This window comes from Monomorium pharaonis, chromosome 2, assembly GCF_013373865.1.
Source record: "Monomorium pharaonis isolate MP-MQ-018 chromosome 2, ASM1337386v2, whole genome shotgun sequence".
NCBI classification, from domain to species: Eukaryota; Metazoa; Arthropoda; class Insecta; order Hymenoptera; family Formicidae; genus Monomorium; species Monomorium pharaonis.
Window position 1 is genome coordinate 30,403,811 of NC_050468.1, and position 22,450 is coordinate 30,426,260.

The 22,450-nt window shown below is 35.4% G+C and overlaps 1 protein-coding gene across 3 annotated transcripts in view; it reads right to left on the minus strand.

The window, feature by feature from the left end:
* LOC105832483 overlaps window positions 1-19,433 on the minus strand; it is a 330,229-nt gene extending 310,796 nt beyond the window's left edge. Inside the window, exon 1 of one of the 3 annotated variants that reach the window (XM_028194181.2) lies at window positions 18,470-19,433. The gene's annotated coding sequence lies outside the window, so the exon portion shown is untranslated. Of the gene's footprint in view, window positions 1-18,264 lie in introns of all 3 variants that reach the window. The other 2 variants (XM_028194180.2, XM_028194179.2) reach the window with 2 other exon arrangements.
* Between the last annotated feature and the right edge of the window lie 3,017 nt (window positions 19,434-22,450).

Genomic DNA, 22,450 nt, shown 5'->3' on the forward strand with positions numbered 1-22,450 from the left:
TAGCAAGTGACATGGATGTTCACGATAGAATATGCGATTAGAATGGAAGATCGCATCGCGAGAACAACGGGGTCGAGCGAGACACGAAGCGGCACTGGACTAATTATACCAGCGTTATTGCCGATAATCTACATATCTCACAACCTCGTCAATTCTCGACATCATCCAATTATCAACGTTTTCTGAATCGTACTTTCGCAACAAGAATGCAGCTAAATAATAGATCAAAAGCGGAATATAGACGCGATATAGACGGTATATATTTTATAAATTAAGTCATTTATTATGCAAGGTCGTAAATATTCATGAAAATATTAAAATATTGTAAAAAAATAAAATTGTTGAAAAAATGTGTAAAATAATTATTTGTAAATTCTTATTTCAAGCAGTATAGTTTTTCAGATATAAAAATTTAAAGCTATATATAATATATATAATCCATCATGTTTAAACGGTCACCTGTCATGTGATTATACTATCACAAGCGCAATTGGCAAATATGCAACTGTCTAATGATTGACTAATTTTGAATCCTTATATATTTCACAAATAAAAACTATTTAAAAATACAAAAAAAAAAACAATCTAATTTAGCTCTTATTTTTCGAAAACTTTCTTGTTAGTATTTTTATTTGTGAATTTCAGAACACCTCATATATTATGTCATTATGTATATGTAACAAAATTCCAATAAAAGTTAAAAAATGTTAAAGTTTAATCGCATTGTAATCAACAAAATTAAAAATTGCATTTATGAATAAATCGATTTGCATTGTTTAATAATACTGTTATAATAATATTCATTTTTTGCGTCTAAAAATTATAAAAAATTCATAGCATTCTCTGAAAGCATGCAGTTATGCAAATAAAGAATATTTAATTTTCATATAAAATTTTCAGAACATAATACATTAGCGCAACTTCTATTTGAAGAAAATGTTTATCCATCCCAATAATAAATTGTGACTTATATGTAAATATGCAGTTTTGTGGTTAGAGAAAAACAACATCCTCAAACAGATATTTTCAAATAAATGTGAACAGTATCATACATGTTTTCAATTTGGTTAGTTAAATCTCTTTGGAAATGGCTTCACAAAACGGTTGGCCGAGCGGGAACGAATCGCTAGGAAAACATTTGCTTTTCGCAAAACAACTCGACTGTACGGTGCCAAACACATTAACGCTATTCGAACTTTTTGCTATTTGTCATAGAATAATATAACTGTATTCTATGCTAATATATATTACGTTATTAAAATACAATAATTTACAAAATTCGTAATTATTAGTCCAATAATGTTTTTCACATACTTAAGTAATATATTTGAAACGCACGATAGGTAAATCATTCTGCAAAACCAGCGATTCTTTCAATTGTTTATTTCATTACAACGAAACATTTGAAGATGTTTTGATTTTATCTACAACATCAGCTAAAAGTCATTAAAATTTAAAAAAGGCTGTTTAAATTTACTCTTCTTTTCATTCAACGACAACGAATTTTGGCCGCAAATATATAAATTTTAATCCTGAAACCAGAAAGCTAAATAAATTTGGCTTATAATAACTTATGGCAATGAAAATAAACGTGTTTTGCTGCAGTTTTAGATAAACAACTTTTAAATAAATAAGTAAAGTCAAATAAACTTTTGCTCGAATGTTTATTATAATTTTATCAGTATGTGTAAAAATCTTTATTCAATTTCGTGCTACTTTCTCATCAAATTTACAAATAATTAGAACAAAAGGTGATTTTAGAGAATTAAAATTAAATAACTTTTAAATTAATATAATAAGAAAATTACTTTCAAATTTTATACAAATATTTAAACGTCATAATAGAACAATATATAAACGTATTAAATTTTTAACAATACTTTAAGATATGATACATACATCATCAGACATTTATTCACATTATGCATGATGCAGTTAAATGATTAAAAACAATCAAAACGTGTTTTAATTTGTGGAAATTTGCTTAATATTATCTGAAATGCTTGATCTAGTAATGCTTATTCTGATCTTGATATTGTAGCACATTCACGCACGACTCACTTATGGGAAGATGAGAACTGACATTCAGTTGAAATGTGTATAAAAGCTCATCCCGAGGGTATTTCACAAGGGTTGGTACAACGGACTTTTCTCTGTTTGTATCGTAAAAGCGCGGGTACGCTTCTGACTTAAGACAAAAGGCCGTGAATATGAAGGAGCACAGAGAGGCAGAAGTAACAGAAAGAAGAAAACTCATCGACGCGAAAAGTATTTCGTGCTTTGATATACCACAGCATACGATCGATGCGCGCATTTGTTCCAAACAGGTCCATACAACTTAAATCGAGGTCGTGTGAAGAAGAATCCAAAAAGATTTTAAAAGTAAGGTTCTGCACATGATGGAAAAATATTAGATATCAGAAATAAGAATTAGAATTTTAGAATCAGGTTCCTCAGCATTATACATAGAGAAACAAATTATGTTGTATCTGTAACGACATGCATATTTATGACTTACTCTACATCTTATTTGTATTTATTTTGCGTTATAAAAAAACTAATTTTAAAATTTTAATTAAAATCAGGATTTGTATATATAAATAATTGTCAATTTTTAAAATTTTTTAAAATTCTGATTCTTATTTCTACACAGAAAAAAATTACTCTCAAATTAAAACTTATGTATTCAAATTAACACGATACATTATTTTATACATGTATAAGCAACAATATATTATATAATCTCTTTAGAAAAATTTGAAAATCTTGAATTTCGACAAAATTATAATCTCATTTCAATACTATAAGTGTTATCTCAAGAATATAATGTAATTATTTTGATAATTTTATTTAAGAAAATTATAATCTTTGATTTGAACATCTAGTATTTTTTGTCCAACATTTTTTCCTTTTTTATTCAAGAAAATTATTCTTAAATAACAAGAATAGTATTTTTTAAATTAAACTATATAAAATCTTAAAATAAACCTTTATTCAAGTAAATCTTTTTGATTTAACGCAATATAATCTTATTTTAAGATTTCCGTTTTTAAACTAAAAATATTGTCAAAACAATATTCTTTTTTTCTGTGTAATATCTAGTATTTCTCCATTGTCTAATCTTTTTTATTTTGCCCCGCTATTCGTATCATTAACGTCGAAACTGATACGTGATTTCCAACTTTTGATTTTACATGGCAAAAGAATTTCTTTTGGTTGTTTGTTTGCATTACATTGGACATTTAATCAGACGAATCGATATTTACTCTCATTAAACATGTCGCAGTTGTTAAACGATGAGTTATAGCCTTGGTAATAATAAATTATACATGTGGTACATCCTATCATGAATTATTTATGGAATACCATATGTATAATTATATATAGCCCTTATTATTTTGTCGAGTGAATATGTAATGCAATTTTTGCGCCACAACAGCATTTTCCATTTTACCTCACTCGTTATAAAATCATTCTCGAGTTTATAATGGAATATGCCGCTTAATTAAAAACAAGAAAATCATTAAAGATTAAACAGTGCATTAATCGTTCATCATTAGCCTTTACAATTTACCATAAAAGTTTGATTAACAGTTGCAAAATTAATATATTCTGTAACCAAATTAGTACATTCTAATATTTTTATCCGCGAATATAGTAAACATGTATGTATGTACATACATTCTATTACGAAACATAATAGAATCACATCTTGGCAAATCGTCTGGAAAAAAATTGACAATAGAAGAATCTATTGAAGTATGGGAGTTTAGGAAATTTCAGAGCGCAATAATAGACAATCATCTTCTATGACGGGCAGGTACGGAATTTCCTCCAAATTCTGAGATGGAACGGGAAATGGGAAGCCTGGAATTCACGACGAATGCGTGCGAACATCCGTCTTTGACCGTTTCGTAGCTGGACCACGTCTACTTGGTATTCACGTCGGGTCAAGCTCAATTCTGCAGACAGAATTTGATGCATGGACAGTTTAATACCAATTTTCAGTGCCCACAATCTTATGACAGATGCATTTCCAAGAATTCTACGCGAATAGCTCATTTACATTGTTAACGTTACATATCTACAAATAGCCGTTGAAAGTTGGTAGTTTTATGACAATGTCATTCTTTGAATGAAGAAAAGTTGCAAAACAATATTACCTTATATCTGGCAAAATTTAAGAATTCTCTTTAAGAAATCTCTCTTAGCAATCTACAATAAGCATAATATAAGTTTATGAATAAATCAAATGCGTAAAATCTTTTTTATCGTGTATACGTATGTACATTGTATGTAATATTTTAATTTTTTTGTGATACATTTGTGATACATGTGATATCTTTTATTATAAATGTATTCATACAGAAATAAAATATAAAATAACACTAACTTTAAACGCATTATTTATGGTAGACATTTGATACTAAATTCCCGTTCTTTAATCATTTCATTATATTTTACCAATTTTCATGTAACGTCGGAAATAATGAAATTTTACTTATCACAGTAACGTTTGTATTCATAAAAAAAGATAAATTACATTTGACATTCTAAAAATTTTGTATATATGTATATAAGTATGTAGAGTCAAGCAGTAAAATGGACTCCAATGTAAATCAAGATACAACAGTCAATTTTCACAGTACTAATTTTAAGAAATATAAATTATAATAAAAATCTTAAATCTTAAATATTCACATAGTTTGATGAAGTAGAAATAATTTCTGTAATATCTCTGTCGTAATTTTAAAAAATCTCAAACCATTCAACCTGCAGCTACCTGTACTACTTACAATTTTTAATATAACGTACAATTTAAAACACTATGTATATATAAAACTAATTTTATTATAACCGAGTTTCGTTAGGCAAAGGTTAAAATTGTGATATTATTCAACTGGGATGCATTGACCATATTTCGCGTACAGTCATAACCGTTGCATATGTTATGAACCTGAGACGATTCTGTCCGCGAGTAACCAGAGGTCCAGAGGTAGTTCATCGGAAGTTTATACCGACATCTATTACTGCCGGAGCAGCAGGGGAATCGCATTTGCCATCTGACTGTGCCAACATGATTATTTAATGATAACGGCTGACGCGTTGTGCTCTCGAAACGCTACACCCTTGTTTGTAACACACCGCGCAACCTGTGTTTCCTCGGAACTAAATGCGATGAAGTTTATGATCCTAGAATTCGTCCTTCAACAAAAGTCATTAGATATATGTAATTTCGATAAAATGTGAAATTCACACTAACGGTTTGTTCATTTGCTAACGATTGCCATCATAAGCAAGATTTCATGTTTTAAAAGATTATTTACGAGGTCTTTCCTTTAAATCGACCATTTGAAATTCATCATTTTTAAAAATAAGATACCATATTTTTTTATGTTTAAAGTCATCTTAAGCTCAATTTGTTCTATATTAATTATTTATGAACTACAATACCACGCAAAAAAATGTTATCCTATTTTTAAAGGTATCGATAATCTCGAAATTTCTTAAAATAACATGCATAAAAAAATACTGCTTATATTTGCCTCTTTAAAACAAACAACTTTTTTATATTTTTAAATTATATTTTAAGAGATATGTTGAAATAAACAAATCACAGAAAATATCTTGTATATAAATTTATTTTTGTGTATATGCAATAGATTTTAATTTATAACATTTTTTGTCTGCTTCTATATCTTTAAAAATTAAAATGATTTATTTGCCAAAGGCCAAAAGTATTTTACATTTTTTTTTATCTTACAGTAAAGTTTATAATTTTATACTCATATAAAAACAGAAAATATACTTCAACAAATTATATTGCTAACTTTATATTACTATTTTTATATTTAATATTAGATAATGTTAATATATAATTTTAATATATAATAGTTAATATATAATTATATTTAATAACATTTAAAAATTGTGGCCACCTTAATTAAAACTTAAGTATTCATGTATCTCCCAATATTGGAGAATGAAAAATTACGCGTTACAATAAAAACGAACTGGTGAGGTTAATTAACGACGTCGGGAAACCGACCCAGAAATGTTTCTCTGTTACTTTCCCTCGTCATCCCATCCCTTTCTCGTCTCCGCTCTTCCGTCTCGAAACGAAAAACGTCCAAATTGCAAGCAATTAATTTTCTAAAGGAGGCGTGCAAAAGAACACGACAGGATGTACCGGTTACTGAAGCGACACGAATGTCGTTTGTGCATCGATCGTTGTTTTGATGTTTTCATCAGTATTTGATGAAATTCTTTCCGTAGCTCGTCGTTCTCATTCGGTCAAGCTCTTGTCATATTGACAAAACAAATGTTTTCCGAATCAAGTCACGCCAGCTGCGCACTGTTCTCGTTCAGTTAAACCGACTATGCCCTCGTTTCACCCTTTACGTGCCATACATGTCGCAATATAAACCGATCCACTCGCATTGACAATCAAAATCTCCATCAAAATCTTTGATGGAGCAACAGTTACGGTTTTGTTTTTACAATTTTTTTTTTTTTTTAATTTGCACACGGTTTGTCAGAGTGTAAACTGAAATAAAAGCGTAATTACTTTATTCGTTATTTCAAAATGATCACTCGTACACATCGTGCTCCTTCCCTAAGCGAAAATCTATAAAACAGATAAATTTCTCTCGGACGCACTCTGCCCTTTTCAGAAAGCAGAGTTGCGTCTCGTACGTGATCGAAATGTTTACCATTGCCTGTTTAAAAATTAAGGCCGCAACAGATAACGATATCTAAGAATAATTAATGGGGCACGAGAGGAAGCGAGTGAGCTTGCTGCGCGGCTCGACATTCATTCCGGAATAAACGGAACGGACGCTCCTGCAGATTGTCCGGCAAATTGAATCGCATCAGATCGGAAACATCGGCGAATTCGCATGCGTAATTCTTGCCTAATCGCAACTACCGCTTATCCGCCAGAGGCAAAACGCGAAATCCATCGATATTGTCGGCGCCCTCAGCTCAAATACATCTATCCCTCGAACCTCTATATCGCGACACGACTCAATTCGCTACTGCGAAAAAAAAGGCACCGGTTGTAAAGCTAAATGATCCGAAAAACGGTCGTAGAGAAAACGGTCTTATCGCAGCACACGACAAAAAGTTCAAATATATATCGGAGACATAGATAAAGAATATTCTTTTAACCGAGCTTAACTGAAAAATATTCACTTCGCGTGTATATTATTCTATACCGTTGTTAAATTTTATAAGAATTCGATTCACATTTCATTCTTATCATTATCTTATTTCGCACAATAGTAAGCAAGGTTTGCAGAAATTCCCTTCCGAGTATTATTTCTCCAATCTTGATAGACAGAATAATGCAGCGCTATTTTAATTTAAATTCTTCAACACTTTAAGATAAAGTGTCGGTATGCTTCAATTTAAGATCTGCAAGAAATTTCGTTTATTCTTCGAAGAAAAGTCATACATACTTGCATGACTTGCAGTACACCAATGCATTTTTCGTGGCGCGGAAACGTAACGGTTTAATCATTCATGGTACTTTCCCGTTGTTTATCGATTGTTAAAGACAGCAACTGGGCAACTCGCGTGAATATTTTACTAAATGCGCAAAAGCGGAAATAATTGGTATAAAGTTACAATAAATAATTTATATATTATCGTATAAAAAGAGAATTGTAAAAATTTGCCTTAATAATTAATTAAAGTAACACAATAAAAGTAGTTAAAAATTAAATTTAAAAATACAACAATATTGTATTATATTAATGTAAAAAAAAAGAACACATCGATATTTTCATTATATTTGTTTATTTATTGTTTAAGGCATAAAGTATTTTTACGCATGCATGTGTAATTTTGGCGTATATTGTACTCGTTTCGCTTGTTTATTTATATAACTTCTATTGTCGGTAGAAAAATAAAATTATAAATATCTTACAAATAATCCTTGTATATTTCCATTCTTAAAAATATCTCTAACATTGATATTTAATTTCGAAAAACCTACATCTGTCCGCACGCGACATATTAATCATACATGCGAAATAATAAAAAAGACATATCGATCCGATCATTTAGTGCCAGGAATCTCCGTTAATATTTATCGCTGCCATTAGCCAGATCTTTCTGTAATTAGACATGGGCTTTAATGAAACACCTATCGACGGTACTTTTTCCCGTTCTCTTTTTTCCTCCCTCTGACATCGCGTCGCGACAACGGCGTAATTAACTTGTCAGTTACTTCCGCGACAATGACAGCTCACACCCGGGCCGGCTGGCGATCGACCAGGGCCGAATTCCGACGATAAAATACCGCGGGACGAAAGTACTCTCCATCGATGTGCACGTCGCTTCTCTAGCTATATCGTTAATTTATAGGTTGGAAGGGGAGGGGGGAGGGGGTAACTCCGCGAAAGCGTTGCCACCGTGTGTAAACCAAGTGATTCAGTGGTGCGAACGTGGCGTGGCACGACGCGGCGCCATAGTGATAATATCCTAATCGGCGCGCGTGCTCGTTTCACGGTGGAAGTTACATCGGGCCGTGATAAAACGCTCGGTTTCGCCGCGAAACATACATCGAGCGAGACTACACTACCGAAACGCTCCGCGCATACTTGGTTTAATTTCGCGAATTGCGAGTGCGAGTGCATTTTAATTTAATTTTTTAACCGAATTTGATTGACGCGATGGAAAAGGCTTTCCAGAGATAGTGACGGATTAGAGATTCTTTATGTTGTCACGTTCTATTTAACTGAAATGATGGTAAATTTAAGTGCTGCTTGAACATTCAACGGTTTATTTGGGAAATATATATAACGAAATGCATTGCATTCGGAAATGCATAATAATATAAAAAGGATAATTTAAATACGTACTCTCGGTTATTACTTTAAAAATAGATTGAATTGTCAGAGCAAATAATGATATTGTTTATTTATATAATCAATTTCAAGCGCTCACACACACAATATGTATATATAATTAAATCGTCAAATATTTTTGTTCGCTAATAATGTTTATTTACTGTTAATTAATAGAAGTTTATTAAATACCGAAAACATTTTCATATTATATACATATATTGTAATAGTGTAACGTGATAACATTTGTGTATTGTTGTGCACTTATAGCATAGATAAGTTTTAAAATGATATACCAAAATAAATAAAATATACTTAATATCCTTCAATTTGTACAAAATTTTAAAACAAATTTATTAATAAAATTTTTATATTATTAATTATCATATAATTAACAATTAACAATCATATTATTTATTCTTATAATGTATATAATATTAAATTTTTTTTTTAAATGCGTACACACACAAGAAAATCAAGACATATTGTAATTGAATCGTTAATCATTTCTCCACTTTCAATAAAACAATAATTAACTGTCTAATATAAATCTAATGACTGATGATGGTTCAGCTGAGTTGAATTCATTGAACTACCAGCTGATTAATTGACTCAATTAACTCGATCAGACTAGTTAATTAAAAGAGAAAGAACAATATCTGGAGCACAATGAATTAATTATTGTCAATTAATGGCGACACGTTCGTGATAACATCTAGCAAAACCACGTCGCACGGATAATGCGCCGAATAAAGTGTCGCGTCGTCAAAATGTCCCTCACTACATCGAGCTTGGGATGCTAATTTATGGTGAAAGCATCCCGCTCTGCGTTTCATCGATAATAGGGATGTGAAAGGAAGAACGTCGACACTGAACGATACTTTGTGACGATATGTGTCAATGCGTAATAAATGCTATCGCACGACGACACGTTTTTCCGAAGATTTTTATGTTGCCCAATTAAATTTTCTATCCGTGATAAGAGAATAAGCCTGATCTACAATAACGATGTGTGTAGTTGAAGAAAAAGTAAATCGACCTTTTATATCATAAATATTTACAAAGTTGCTAAGCCAGATTCCAATTTTTTTTTTCAATTCACGTAAAAAATATCAATTACCTACAATTATATATTCATGACATACACGTAATATAACTCGCGATATATTTTTACATTTGCGTCAATAGAGGTACTGATTAATATAATATATTAATAAATTCGTGATATTGCATTGCGTAAGGTAATCCTGTTAACTAGAATATTTTTTTTAACTGCATAAAATGAAACGTAACGTTAAAATAACAGGCTAGAAGCTTAAACACTTTAAAATATACAAGAGACAGAAAAAATCTTGCAGGAAAATGAGCTTTGGTTTTGTATAATCAAATTATTCTTCTTCCGGATAGAGGGATATTTCTTCTGGGATGTATTTTTCCTCTTACTTTGAGATATACTTTTCCCCTTACTTTTGTAGATATGCTATTTCAAAACTTGGAAAAGGAATGGTTCCTGTGTAGCATCGATAATATTTCAGCACCATAAGAAATTGCGGTAACACGAAAATATCTTCTCGATATAAACGCTCTGTAAATATGTAATTCCTTTTCAAAACAAATTCTATTTGGTTTTATTTTGTTAATTATATAAGAGAAACAGAAATTTGATAATTAATTTTGTTAAAGAGGCGACATTACGCGACGCCTGACACTAAACGTCGACCTCAATTGTCCACCATTGTGTCTCCGCTGTTTCAGGGTAACTGACCGGCCAAAAACTTTCCTCGTAAACGTGCAGTTCGAGCATTCTAGTAAATTCAAGATAGTCTGATAACGTCGTATCCACACCGGACAACGAATAGAGTTAACAAGCGCGGAATGAATATCGCAAAGGCAGAAACAAGCGCGGAAATCAGTATAAAATGTACTCGCGTGTAATGAAGTGAGAGATAATCACTTGCTTTCGCAAGAGTTTTCGAGCACCCTTTCGTTCGGCGCGCACATCAATAGCAGTTGCACGGATGCGGATCAAAAATAAGAGGGAAACGGTGCGCATACATCAACGCTGGTAGATGCCAGTTGGCAAAGCATGCACCAGAGTGTACGTATAAATTTCTGTAGGACTTCCCGCGGGATGTGTGATCGATGAAGCGCTTTCCACTCCGCAGCTGCGGATATATCGCGAATAATCGAGCTAGGATATAAACCGCCACCTTTCCGCATTTTTCACATTTCCAAACCGTACGCGTAACACGCGTTTTCTTTTCTTCGGCATGTCTCACGAGAGAGAGAGAGAGAGAGAGAGTACAGAACGGACAACACACACGTTTCTATCCGTATGAAATCAGATTTCAACGTTGGAGCTGTACATACAAATCCCCCAGCTGTCGAAACTGTGCGAAACGAGACGAATAGCGGGCGCTCTTCACTTTTGCGAAAACCAAGCGTGATTTTGGTTTTTACTAACTACTTTCCACTCAGTCCCGGTAAACACACGGTAACAACGTGTGGCACTTGCGCAGCGCCCGAGAAGAACGCTTGTTAAATAATCTCTCTCTCTCTCTCTCTCTCTATTCGCTTGCAACATTTTGAATAACACGTTTACAGCAGTTTATTTACGAGTAAAATTTCGGTGAAGGTATATATGTACTGCATTAACATTTCAGTAAAACTGTGTAAGGCATTAAAGAGAGCGCTTGCTTGTATAAATTACTCGTTAAGATTAAATACATTTTACCAGGTGGGTCAACTCGCGCGTTGATGCGAGTCAATTTTCGTCTCTTTACGGTCATGTAAGATGAATGCATCCTCATTACGATGTCTAGCAGTAAACTTGCTTTAAGAGATGCGACACGATGTTGAATTTATAAAACTGTTGAATGAACGCAAATTAGATTTTCGAGTCAATCATCAAAAATGGAACAGAGCGAACATTCTTAAAACTCATTTAAAATTTGAAACGTTTAAGCGTATAGGCCTAACATATTTATGTCATAAAACCTCATTTATACAATAACACGTTCTTGTAACAGATTTGTGTATTATTTAAATAAAATAAAATTTTTTAATTAAAAATGTTACCCTGGTTGAAATTTAAAAGGCAAATTAAAAGCTCATTAAAATTATTTTGCGGTAAAGATAATTAATTAATTTTATTAATATTAAACTTTTAATAGATTCTTAATTTATACGTATATCGAATCATACCTGGAACAGAATTCTATATGAAGAGTAAATGGAAGACGTTTTGCCCACAGGAAACTCGAACTGAGAAATATAAATCTACACGAAACGCGCAAGTTTTCTTCTCGATACAACATACACACGGCATATAGCAGCTTCTCCTATAACGAGAAAGTAATGCATCGGAGAGACGAGAGCTAATACCGCTGGACTATTATCTTGTATTTCTTTTCCTCCCCCCCCCCCCCCTTCAGATTAACTTCGCTACATCGAACGCGGAATATTAACTCGTCTGCTTTGTCTTCTAATTGAATCCCCGCGAGTAAGCGAGCGGGAATAAGGAATGACCGAGGAGAGTCTCTGTAACAACGTAAACGGATACTCTTACACGTGTAAGCGGGGATTTGCAATTTTCTGCCCTGAACATCTTGACACGCGATATTTCTTTCCATTGCGCGCGCAAACACCTCACGGGAGAGACGAGCAATTTTCAGTTATCCCAGAGAAACGACGGTATAACTTTATTATAATGTACTTTAGAAATTATGTATGCATAAGCCCGAAAAGATTCCGTATACCCGTTACGGCTGTTGAGCACGAGCAACAGTGTCAGAAAAAAAAAAAGAAATAGGCGACGAGAAGAAATTGCAATTTTCTCAATAGATCCGACTGCATTTCGCCGGAGAAAGGAATGCAATTTCCTGAAGAGGAATTCCCCGAAGGTTTGTGGCTAAATACGCCGGTCAATTTATCATATAATAAAGACGGAAATATTTTAGAGATAACATAAAGGCGGAGCGCATGCGAACCATGTGTAGGATATTTAGGTAATTTCCAATACAATATAACCGTGGAGTTCATCAAACGTGAGTGCCTTGTAAAGAAAGAGAAAGAGAGAGAGAGAGAGAGAGGGCGTCTGTTTCATAAAAACTGCGATCGTATTTTCCTCAATATATCGTCGCGTATTTTCTGAAAGATCTCACGCGAGCTTTGTGAGGGATGCTATCGTGTTCGCGGTGGTAAATTTCATTTACAGGTCGAGCAACCGTGTGCAACATTATAATCAAAATTCTGTGAAACATCCTGGAAATGTTCCGGTGGGACATGTAGGGTGGAATGGAGCTTCGGAATGTTTCTGGTAGGTCGTAGAAAATGGAGAATGTAACGACATGAGTAAATGGAGAAATAATACGTTTTTTTTTTCTTTCCCAGACAGACTTCGTGACGCGACATCTCGTTTCAGCGAGAGACACAACTGTTCTTTCGGCTAATTTGAAGCAATGCCTTTTTTAATTTGAAAAATGTACGGGTCGCGGGTTGAAAATACGCTATTACATGACAAGAAACTTATTTCGAGAAACTTATATCACCTTTCTTTTATTACTGTGAACATACGCCCCTTTAGAAAGAAAGTAATTCACTGCACCTTTGAGATTGCGTAACGAACGTTATTTTCAAAACAATTTAATAAATCGTTGCTTTAAATACCAATGCACTTAACTGAAAATAATAAAATTGCAATATATTTGTTACGTTTTATGTATTCTATATGCTATAAAATAATTAAATTGTTCAAAATAATCTATATATTAAAACGTATTGTTTTTCACCAATTGATTTTGTCAAATAAATTTCTTTTATCAAGGAAAAACAGCATGTAATCGCAACAGTCGACCCTCTTTAACAGCTTTTTGCGTTATATACGATTAAAACATTTAAATTATGGCTGGTAATGGTATTTATGAAAGAAGCGAATTGAAGTTGATTAAGTGCTGTCGCAGTTTACACCAATCACCTTTTTATCAGATGTTACTCTCGATTTACAGCCGTGCCGATAAAACGCGCGTTGTTCCTCCTACCAAACATTATGATGCATTCGGAAAATATGCAGATACGTCCCGAGCTACCTGTGAACAGGCTCATCTCTCTGGATTCATATTGTGTGTATTTCCGGTCGAAAAACGTTCGCGTCTTTCGTAAATCGTATTTTCATTATTTTCTTGCGCTTTTGAAGATACGAATGTTGGTTTTCGCTACGATCGACGACATAGAGTATCGAGATACAGTAATGTCAACGAAATTAAACTCACCGATGAAAACCCCTCTCTTGCAAATTCAATATCGAACGCACGCTGACCGCGATGATAAAGTCGATAAATTGATGATAACTATTAGCTGATATAAATCTCGTTATTTCTCTTCAGCTATTACATCGGCATTGCCTATCGGATTAAAGCTCATGCACAATAAATTAATCAATTATGATGTTTCCATGTTTAATTCAAAGATATGGCGGATCTATGCAAAACAATTTATTTGTTCCAACAGAGCTATGTTGCTCATTAAAATATTTAGATTCTCCTCAAAATAAATCACGTAAATGCATTTGTATTAAAACGGAGAAAGTTTTCTCTTGCTTATTAATGCCGTTTTTACATAACAAAATTAAACGCGAATTAAAGCGCGATAAAAATTCCGTTAATGGAGCCAAGAAAGGAAAAAAAAAACAACAAATTTACCTCGAAAGCAGAACCCCGTCTAAGCGATAAGTGTACCCGGCATATTGACTGATAAGAGACTGCCGAATTTTTCGTGGCGGTATAGAACTGATGTAAACGACATCGATGCATTTGCGAGCGTATAGCCGGGCAGCCACATCCGATTTCCACGTTTCTATTTCGCTATCGCTTTTTGTGTGGCCGGCCATTGTAATCCGTCCGGTCGCCTGTGTGTGTATGGCAGCGTGCTGCGCCGAGGCTTATTGACGTCGACTTCCGATACAGGCTGTCGAGTTGCCGCTGTTGTGTGCGAGCCCAGCGGCTATGCCGTTGCGCGGCGGAGAGCCTCGCGTCGAGCCCCAATTACGGATAATCAATTTCGCCGACGACGTCTTCGTGCGCGAAGCGGCTTTAATTAAAGGCGCGGATGCTCCCTTCGGTCGCGGATACGCATCACCCCTCCCCTCCCCCCGCTCGCTCGCAAACAGCGGCGCGAATCTTTCCGAAGCCGTGTGACACGCGACGATTTCAAATAAACCGGCTCGCACGAGAACGCGCTCGCACGTACCCGAAATGCACGATCGATAAACCAAACGCGATACAACCATCTTTATCTCTCTTTCCTCCTTTCTCTTTTTTCCCCCTTCTACCCTTCTTTCTCTCTTTTTCTCTTTATACATGTAGACGTATTTAAAACAAAAGTTTAAATGAATTAAAATGCTTCATTTTTCTGTCTCTGTTTCTAAAATACCTAAAGATATTTTAGATTTGAACGGTGTTTCAGATTTGGATTTAGAAATCTAAACGTTTAAAATTGAAATCTTTAACAGCTTCCAACATTTTAATGTTTTAAATTTAAACGCCGTGTAAAACTGAAACATTTTTGAGTATTTCAAAAAATGGAGATAGAAATAAAATATTTTTTTAACATCTTAAAACCGAACACTTTTTTTCTGAACGTGCGTATGTGCGTATGTATTAATTTACACAAATATTTTTTAGATCTGTAAACGCATGTGTAAACCTGTATTTTCCGGTTTTTGTTCTCGTGCGTCTCGTTATTTCGCAAAATGTATCATTCTCGCCCAATAATCCCTTTTCGATGCGTTAATTACGTCAGACATGTTTTTTTTAATCTTAGGAATTCGATTCTTTATTGTTGCTCTCGACGTAATCACACTGGGGTGTAACGCGAATCGACCGATTAAACGAGGCAAATTTCACTCACAATCAATGTAAGCATATTTCTGCCAGTATAAGTGAGTAATTAAAACTTGGCTCATTTAAACCGAATATAGATGCTTCATAAACATTTCAAATTCTGTTTTATTAAATAATCGTCGTTATGCGTAGAATGCTCTATTCTAATCTAAATAAAAATATTATTATAAAATATATAAACGACATGAACACAAAATCTATTAACTTTAATAAAGCAGTAACTATAATATTATTAAAAAATCATGAATATTTGGAATCTCGACCGTTTGATGTATTATGACAAACAAAATAGCCGTTAAGAGGATTCTAACATCGTCTGTTTTACTGACATTTTTTAATCAACTAATTTTTTAATTAGTTTTATAGAATGGCGAAAATATTTTACAGAATTAAAGTACGCATAAAAATTTAAAAGAAAATAATCGAGTTCATATAAAAACGAAAAAAATTTTTATTTATCGTATGTAAAACTGTCATTTAATGACAATATTTGCTTAATACGATATTTGGTTATACAAAATTTATTATATATATGTACAAAATAAAGCCGTATTTCTTTAGGAACAATATAAACGAACAATATTATACAATTTAAACTAAGATTAAAAACTTAGAAAAAAGATTAGCTACTTTAATTTTTTATAATTGCAAATCCAGATGATAAAAAGAGCAGTCTAAAAAAAATTTTCCATTTTCGGTACAAAGTCCAATTTATAGACTAATATTAATACGTGTACTTTAATGCTAGAAAAAGATTTCCAAATCTATAAAAAAAAATACATACGAAATCTTGTTAATGACATGTACGAATGATTCTACATTATCAACCCCGATCAAGTTTGACAGGCACTTTAGCATCCTCTTAATTCTCCATGAGATATTCAATAAGCATTTTTTAAATTTTGAAGAAACATATTTTTCCATAAAATTCCAATTTTTGCTTCTACATTTTTTATCAAAATTCAAGCTTCTACTACGTTGACTTTTACAGTGATAATCCTGGTTACATTTCGCGATGCGCGAAATAATTCGCAACAACTTGAGGAAAGTATTCAAACGAACAACTTGTAGAGTGAATCCGCAAGCACGCGTCTTTTCACGCAACTTTCCTTCTTACATCCTCGACTTCGCAACAATCTCATACATTTTCGTAAGGAACTGTCACCAAACTACCGTTTTCGTTATCCACATTTTCCGAAGCAATATGTCGATACTGAAATGATTTATTTATAGAAGAAAACTTTTTACACGCTTGTATTCTTCCATCACACAGGAAAGGAACTTGGTAAGTCGATACTGCTCACGAGTATCCTAGTTGATGGTTAATTGAACGCGTCAATGCTTGCAGAGGTGGTTCCATGATCACGTAAACAAGAGCTTTCTCACCCTTGCCCGAGATACGCGAGGCTCAACGCCCGAAATTGTGTTTAAGCACTCCATGCGACAGTATTACTGTAATAGTGTTAACACAGTCGTTGTATTATTTTCGATAATGTCAATTAACTTATTCGCAAAAATAATATTCAATTTTTTTCTATAACTAAATAATATGACAACATAAAAAACTGTAAGCATTAAAATTAAAAGTTTGCGATAGATTTTCTAATTTGCTTATAACTTCGTTAAATCTCTTCTAAGAATTAAATGTTGCAATTACTTTTCTTTTCACAAAATTATTATAATAACTTACAAAAAAGTTATAAAACATAATAATTAAAATGTTTTAATAGAATTTTTAATCTGTAAAAATAATTTAAGCACTCTCTCGAGATTGTGTAAATACTACTGTTATAATTAACTAAACTTTATTCTGTAGAAGTACTTATATTATAGCCTCACTTCTGTAACAAATTAAATTCTGTAACAATTAAAATAACAGTGAGAAAAAAAACCTTATCAAAATTAATAATTAATGTATAAATAAAATTTTTTAGTTTTTCTTCGCACTGATCGTAAATATTGAAAAATAACCAAATATTTTATAAATGTCGTAGCTATCAGTTTAAATTAAGTCTCTATTACGTGATAGATAACAATACTGACGACTACCAATCATTAATAACGACCGACTAGCGATGGCTCAACAATACCTCTTCATCAAAAAAGTAACACAGATTGACAGTATCAGTTGCTTCTTCTCAAACTTTCAAGAATACTTTTTGTTTCAAATTTCTACAACTCATCCGCCTTATCCGTTTTTTTTTTTTCAATTGTCAACTTATCGAGTGTCTTTCAAAAATGTTTGCTTCTGTCAATTAGAATATTCTCAAACTCTCTTTAGAGAAAGTTTGAATGCCAGTCGTACTTAAAGTGTTTTACGAACACAACGAAATTTTACGAACAAAAATTTTTCATTCAAGATAAGCTAGCAATGTAATCCTTAGATAGAAACTTTTTTAAGAATTACTCTCCTTTTTATCGCGTTAAGTTCTCAAGAAAATGGGTCTGATTAGTAAGACTCATTTACACTCGTCTTCACAACGAGTTTTCGTGAACCTCTTCGTGGAACTTACCAGTCCACGAAGTTTTGTAACGCAAGCGGTCCGATCGATTCTCGCTTTAAGGGACGATTCACGTGCTCGCCGTACCGACGAAGGGCGCGAATCCACGACGTTTATACAGGGTAATCCAAAATAAGTTGACCGCGTGGACAATTCCTGAATCGAGAAGACAGACCTAATGGTCGAAACTCTATTCACTGACAACACTGGCGCTTACTTTTGTCGTCACTTCACAAAACCTTGATGATCTTATATCTCACTTCACAAGGCTCCTCGCGTCATTATCTAGCAGATCCACCCACTTCCGATAGCACATGAAACTCGCCTCGATAACCTCCAATATGTAACTTCGATGATGGACACTTATATTAATTGTATCCAATACCGAACGATTTCACATCTGCGTAACATCTGCGTGAATTTTACGTCCAATTCTGTGACCTCGCTCAAGTGAATTTACGACTTTGATCCGATAATTTCCGGATGTTCTTTCTAGTTCAAGGAACGTGACGTTCTTTACGGTAACGATTTTCTTCTCGTTGAGATACGAGATCAGTCATATGCGAAATCTGTCCGGCCAAACTGTTCCTCGAGCGTGAACTTTTCACCGTTCCAAAAGTGACGCGCTTTGAGCAAGTTTCCCTTAGCGCGGATGCCTGCCTCGTCGATACCCAACCTCGTGAATAACCACAGCCCCGTGGCAAACCCCAACCGCAAGGTCTTTCGCCCGTTTTCGTATCTTCACGGTCTTCGCGTAAATCCTGGGCAGAGACACGCGACACGGCGACTACCAAACCTGATGGAGACCCCAGGTGTGTGCTGCGTCGCGATAGGATCGCCACGTTCGACGGTAGGTAGCCACGTGGTGGTGCACGACGGTAGGTAGAAACGTGCCGCTGATCGCGGGCGTCGATCGCCGCGAGCCAAGCACGGAATAATATCGTCTTCACGCGGCACAAATCAGTCCGCCTGGGGTCCCGGCTTCCCCGCGCGGACTGCCACCAGGATTCGAACTCCGCGTACCCGGCCGCGTACCCGACCGGTTCGATCGGTTCGACCCGCTGGTACGAGGGAAGTTTGACAGTGAAACCCCCGGCGGACTCCCGGCGCTCGCACCAGAACGAACGACGCCCTGTTGTCGTCGCGGCACGGGGTGAACGCACGGCTTTTGCGGACGACGATCCGCGCCCTCCACCGCCCAGAAACTACCTTCCGCCACTGCCACCACCACCATCACCGCCTCCACCACCGCCGCCGCTGCCGCCGCCGTTGCCGCCGCCGCCGCCGCCGCTGCCGACGTCACCCACCTCTACCGGCGCGTTTTCCCAACCTCCCTTTTCATCCACCACCACCCTCAGCGACTCCAATGCCGGCAGAAGCCTCGACACGAGCACAGCGAGAGTGGAGAAGGATGAAGATAGTGTTGGAAGCCGCGTCTGTGTAGGAAGATCCTTCCCCATGAACAGCGCCGGGAACATTCTTACACTAGCAAACGAGTTCAACATGAACGAACGGAAGGTATATGAGAACCGAATATCGTGAGAAACCATGAGGGGCGTTTGCGTGTGGGAGAAACTTTTGGCGTTCCCACCATGAGTCAGGGGCTTCGCTAGTCGTTAATGATTGCGCGAACTCTAGCCGAATGCATTAGCGAAAGTTTCGGGCTATGTGTCGTAGAGACATTTCTATTAATTTCGGCTGCGGTCGTTCGAAACAGATCGCGGTGTTAAGTAGCAGAATTATCCTAATATCAGTATCAGTTGAAAATCAACGCCATTCAAGCTGTTACGTTATCAAGCACGTTCGGTGTCTCACGCCCGTATCGTGCAGGAAGTCCGATATCGACGTCACGCGAAACGTTGATGTATTATGAATATAGACAGAGATAGCCGTGGTGCTACTGCTGCTGCTGCTACTGCTGCTGCTGCTGCTGCAACCTCCTCCTGCAAAATCATGAACCATCTCGTACTCGATCAGCGAGATCTGCTGGTGTGCGTCACGGCGCACATGTTACTACTACCAGCAACCAGTCATATCCACCGATATACCTCTGCAAACGTGGAGACATCCACGAACGCTATGACGTCCTCACACATCTGCATTAACATCGCCATCGGTGTCCTCCTTGCTGCTATACCAATACAGATTTCAGGAATACCGTTGCACGTTTTCCTCCTCACATACAGCACCCAAGACAAGGACACGGAGAGTCCATATCCCACGTAGGAACGTTCTTGTGTTAAGATCCTGCGTTCTCGCGCAGTGGTTCTCTTCGCGCAGGTCAGAATCTCCGTGACGGTTGACGAGGGTAGTAACGCAGGGGTGAGATCACGACGATCTATATACATCCGTCCATTTCTCCGTCTCCTATTTTCCCTTTCTCTCTCTCTCCATCCCCATTTCCCTTCCTCTCTCGCCTCTCCTCTTTCTCTCCCTTTCCCTCCCTTCTCTATCTCTCTCTTTCTCTCTCTATCTATCTCTCGCTCTCTCTCGCTTCGTTCATCCCTCCATCGCTAGCAGCTTCTCGCTGTGTTTACGGGGCGTCCCGACAGAGGTGCCACCACGGGGTTGTGTGGTCACGGTTGGAAGTTCCCGACGTCGATCGAATCCCCAATTGGGTGGGAGGCGTGAGCACCAAGGGTCGCTTAGCCATGCCGGGTGGCACAGGTGAAGGCTAGAGGGAAATACCGAACCTTCCACGCTAGCATACCATTCTTCGCGGGCACCCTCCATCCCTCACTCCCCCGCCACTGATAACGGTGCTACGTTGCCACTACGCGAGCTTGTGAATGAAGACGAGGATGGGCCACTTTGTGGGAGAGAGTTGTCCGGGAGAGAGTGTCTTTCTGCGATCGGCCGAGAAAAAAATCTTTAATGGCCATCCCGACCGGTGATCGAAAAGCTTTTTCGATGTATCAAAAAAATTGATGATTATATTTTAGTATTTTAAAAGTAGCCTGTGAGGTCAGCTAAATCATTTCTTATTTCCTTAAGTGTAAAAAATTATTTAAAATTTTATTCAGCTTTCAGAATAATCAACGGAAGACATACATAGCTAAACTACCAATCAATAAGATATAGAATGTAGGTATGAATATATCTATGAGGTTTATATGTATGTACATACATATCTTATCCTTGTGTGCGTGTGTGTATGTGTGTTGAATTAGATGGAATCTATATGTTTAATGTAATATATATGATATGATTATGTTCTCATTGTGTTCCTCAATATATCTCAAAAGTGAGGTACAAGATAAGGTATTAACTCGGTTAAAATGTCCGAAGATATAAAACTTACCGAAATTGTCGAAAATTCAATCAAACTACGATTGCACTTACTTGCTGGAAAACAAAGGCAAAAAAAAAGAAACCCAAGATAAATTGGCGAAGTTAATAAAAAAGGAATACTAGGCGTATGCATTTGTGACAGGGTGAATCAAGCTTTGGGATTGTATTTCCCTTTGTTTATTCGTCCTCTCTCGCGTTCTTTTGCGTTGTTTTTTTCTGCCGAATGCAAATGGAACAGAGAATGTGTGTGCCAGTAGAACAGATCGTTGCTCGGACAGATTTGGTCCGACTACCTGCAAAGAGCAAAGTGACAACACAAAATTCCGTTTGCTGGTAACTTATATAGTAGTCAAGAAGATCACAAAGAGTTTATTGTATAGAATGGCACATACGTTTGTGTCGAATCTTGTGTGATTCGAAGCTGCATACTCGATCAATGTTTCGCGCAGTTTTCACACTGCCAGTTATTTGAATCATCAGCATATTGTCATAATGTGATAGTAACAATATATAAATAAAACTTTTCTGGTGCGTAAAAAAATACTCGTATATCGGTATAAAATTGTGTACATACACGCGAATATTCATCTTTTAGAGATTTAATTTTTTTACCTCTGCCAATTTTTTTTTTAAATATTTTTTTTGTCAATTTTAGCCAGTTTTCCGTGACTTTCGGACCGTTTAATCTTCAGCTAAATAAATATCAATAGATACAACCTCTTTTGTTAATTAATGTCTCTGTCTCTTTTCATCTTTCTTCACAAAACTCTATTTTGATTATTTTTACTTCATATGCATTTTTATGTGCTTTGATAAAAAAAAATTAACTATTATCACAACTTAGTAAAAATAGAAACAAATAAAATAAAAACATTTATAACTAAGTAAATTTGAAAATGTTTTGAAA